Below are 4,084 nucleotides of genomic sequence, written 5' to 3'. Positions count from 1 at the left end.
AGAACAGTGCCAGTCTTTAATCAATGTGATGAAGATTTAGAAATAAGTTTTTTTCCCCCCCTCACTTGAACTTACCCCTTTAAACCCTTTTCAGGTTGGTTGTAGACAAAACATTATTAACATTATTTGGATTTTAGAACTTTTTTTGCTGGGTATTCTTGATTTTAGAATCTTTAACCAGTAAAATTAGGGTGGGTGAGAAGAACCGAGTACTTTACCCCTTAGCCGTGAAGGTTTTGATGTGATTTTGAGGAACCGGTCTTCCAAATCCTGGAAGAATCAATTGTAAGGTGGTGATGTCATTTCTGATTTATTCAAAGGCAGTTATGCTTTCTTTTTCTGATGCTCTTATGACACCTATAACGAGACATATAAATCTAACCAAGGAGCCAGAAACATTCAACTAAGTAAGTTGGGATTGGAGTATCAAAACAAAATCTCTTATTAAATTTTCAACTCAGTTAATTCATCTACATGTGAAACTTGGAAAATATTATTTCATGTGAAGGTCACAAATGTTATGGAGGTGCTTGTGTGATTTAATCTCTCAAAGAACTTCTTTTTACTCTTATGTGGTCATATGGAAGTGCTCAAGCAGCATAATCTTGAGTCCGGTATTTGCATTTTTTCTGAGGTAATGTGAAAAATGAAAACTATGCGCCCTTGAGTTTCTTGCTGAAGTGCATATATATGATTAATGTCTCTATAGTGAGTTTTTTGTGCTCTCTCTCTCTCTCTCTCTATATATATATATTGATGTGCCTGTTTGGGTAATGACCAATATAATGATGATACATAACATTTATTACATCATTATGATGCGTCGTTTGATTAAGCATTGGCAAGAGGGGTTGTGTGGTTTGAAATATTGACATAGTTTGACTCTTCATTGATATTTGCTGTATCTCGGTTTAATGTAATGAAATCTAATTAACTTCTTATTGGCGTACTTGAATATGTGATACACACACTATACGTTAAATTGATTATTTTTTACATGAGTTTCAAAAGGTTGATATTTTTAACATGTAAGTTGGGTTCTAGAAGTGGCTTTATTTGGTGCTATCAATTTTTTGCCTCAGTACTTTTTTCTAAAAAATAATTAAAGTGGAATTTCTCTTCTCCAGGGAGATTTTTTCAAGGTCTTTAGTGGTCAAGGTATTCTGGTCATCAGTATTTTTTCTTTATTGAGTTAGAGTTCAGTTTTCTCTTAATTATGTGAAACATATTATGGAACATAATAACGTAGAATCACATGCACCTCCGGAGAAATTCAGATTACACCCTTAGCATTGTAAAGCTTCTTTGTATATTGAATGAACCTTAATTGGCTTTGAAGAAATTGTTGTGTTGGAAACTAAAGATTCCAGAACAGTAAACATAAAACCCAATAGACAGACACTTCAAAAGAGTTTTGTTGGTTCTTTAACTCTCAAAGATACTGTGTTGCATTTTGTCATTTATGGGGACACTTTAAATTTAGGTGTGTTCATAGTTATAGGTGCTTGCCTCACTGCCTGAGGCATTGAAGCAAGGTGCTGAAGAAGTGCTGACTCTCACATCATGAGATATGTTGGCTTCAATTGTGACACTTATATTAGCATCAGCAAAGGCAAGCACCTGAGGTATCTTGATATATAGTTGAATGGCTGAAATAAGAAATAAGATTAAATTAGAAAGTATTGCTTTGAAAGTATGATGGGTATTTAAATGTGGTGGGAAACCCTCTCCAAAAAATGCTAGCTATAGTAATGGGAGAATTAACTCATGTAAATGCCTCGTTAAACATCTCATACTAGTAAAAGTGGGACATAGTCATCCATACTATCCGAGTCTCTGTCAGAATAAGGTTTATATAATTTTCATTCTCACTCAAAAAAATAGTGATGCAACTAGTTTTTTGGGGTTTTGTTAACAGACAAGCAAAACAAAGCTTTTATTTCTTTTTCTTTTTTTAGAACTAAGAAAAAATCACAGGAGAACTCTACAACGATCCTAGTTGATGAATCAAAGTCTCTATTCCTCTTGGCAATTTTTTTTTATCAATCTTTAAATGCCAAGGAACCTAACTGCCTTTAACAAGCCAATCCACACGAGCTTTCCCCTCCCGCATGGTATGGCAAGCTCTGAGTACTTTGCAAAAGATAGCATTGGATGTGTTTCCAGGTAAAATTATCTCTTCAACCTCATTAGAGATGATTCATGATCACATTAGATAATGAAATGAACAATACCCAATGATTTCATAAGTTGAAAGCCATGCGGCAAAAAAAAGTTTGTTATTATGCTTGAATCTGTACTGATAAAATTGAAAATTATCAGTCTAACGTTGCGTATTCATATTTGTTTATTTCATGTAACATTTCTAGTATTTTCCCTTATTTAGTATCTCACCTCACTTGAGCTGTCTAGCTAGTGCCTTTTACTTTTAACCGCACTTCTAAGTTCCAGACCTTGTAAACCTCTTAAGCTTGCTTTGAAATCTTTGCTGTTTCCTGTCGTTTAAAAGGTTAATGGACATCCAATCTCAAATAGAAAGGCCTTCTTTGTTAATGAAATTGTTACTGAACGAAAAAATGAATTAATGAAACATCACTATTGCATCAGTCAGGGTTTCAAAACTAGTTTGCGTAATACTGGTGGTTTCATCTCCAAACCGTTAGGATTTTCCCAAGCAACTCATGTAATTATGATATTGAACTCTCTATGATGCCTTTATATATGTATTTAATCTACCTAAAACGATACGATCCTGTAACCAATGCTCACACAGTTTATTTGATCGGAACGTATGCATTGCCATAAGCATGTTCTTTGCTCTTTCACAATCTTATCATTTGTGAATTGTTGGTACTCGCATTGATGTTAAGCCTCTGTTTAGTTTGGTTGTCCAATTTCACTTCTTATACAGTAATATAGTAAATTCAAATTCTATCAATTTAATTATGTTTGGCCAAAAGTGGTCAAGCTAATAAACCTCTGTCATAACACCTGGATTTATTTTGATTACTCCATTGATATGATGCTCAGTGTACTCTTCCGTGTAGTTCCATGTAGCTTCCTTTTTTCTCCTTTTTTGCAATTTCAATAATCATGTTGTGCGTGAAAAAAAGATAGTTTTGTTCTCATCATGGTTACTTGTTTGCTGTATGCATGACTTGGAATGGAACTTGATAAAGCATGATAAGAAACAACAAGCAGCGGGGTCGACTGCATGATCGCACAGTACCATTTGTGCTCTAGCTATCAACAAACAACTCTCTGAAAATATTGCCAGCAAAAAATTGTGCTCTATCAAGCATGATAACAAAGGGCAGGGAAAATGTGTGAGCTTCAAGCATTGCTATCTGTCCCATTTCAGTAGTTCATTTGGGTTGGGGCCGAAAGAAACAGTTGAATAATGCAAATGTTGCTGGCTATTGGCTTCTGCATTATAGAGTGGGGAAATCCTTTGAATGAAAGATGATGATGGATTCATATGAAGTTAATCAACAAATGACAATGGATTACAGGTAGGTTAGTTTTAAGATTCATTATAGGAGGCAAGGTTCTTTCTCCTTAAATGACAACTGTATCGTTAGGTTTAAGATTAGTACCCTTACTGTTGTTCATTTGACCAAGAACGATTACAAATTGCTTGTTATTTTGGCTAGGGTTTTAGTATATTACATGGGTATTTAGGTTTCAAAGTGATTTAGAATTCATGTTAAGCTTGTGGCTCAAAAAGTATTTACAGATGTATTTATAGATTACTTACCAACTAGTAGGTAGGATTGATGAGTTGCAAGATGTCTCATCGAATTATATTGTTAATAGGCCGTGAATATTACGATTCTATAGATTTGATTAGGTCTTCACGGCAAGACCGGAATCCTTGTTTCATGGGATGAAAGCTAAATTCTTTCCAACTCAATCCTGGCTGAAGGGAGTCATCCATAGGTTTGGTTTTATGGAGGGGACCAAACTCATTGCAAAAATGATGTATAAATGTAGCACTTCAGTTTTGTACTGATACGGCTATTTAGATTGTGCAAAACTCGAAGAACCTAGCAATCTCTTCTCTGTCCGGTCTGAATCGGGCAAC

General features: G+C 34.7%; 1 long non-coding RNA gene across 1 annotated transcript; it reads left to right on the top strand.

Moving 5' to 3' along the window:
- The first annotated feature begins 704 nt into the window (after positions 1–704).
- On the top strand, positions 705–3,882 carry LOC129298640 (uncharacterized). Its single transcript, XR_008590397.1, has 2 exons — positions 705–2,166; positions 3,180–3,882. It is a non-coding gene; the product is annotated as an uncharacterized LOC129298640 (long non-coding RNA).
- The last annotated feature ends 202 nt before the right edge of the window (positions 3,883–4,084 follow it).

The sequence above is a fragment of the Prosopis cineraria genome, unplaced genomic scaffold (assembly GCF_029017545.1).
Source record: "Prosopis cineraria cultivar Desert tree isolate PC_DT_omini unplaced genomic scaffold, ASM2901754v1 PC871, whole genome shotgun sequence".
Classification (NCBI taxonomy): Eukaryota; Viridiplantae; Streptophyta; class Magnoliopsida; order Fabales; family Fabaceae; genus Prosopis; species Prosopis cineraria.
The sequence above is the reverse complement of the archived record's forward strand: the minus strand, read 5'-3'. Positions and strand labels throughout refer to the sequence as shown.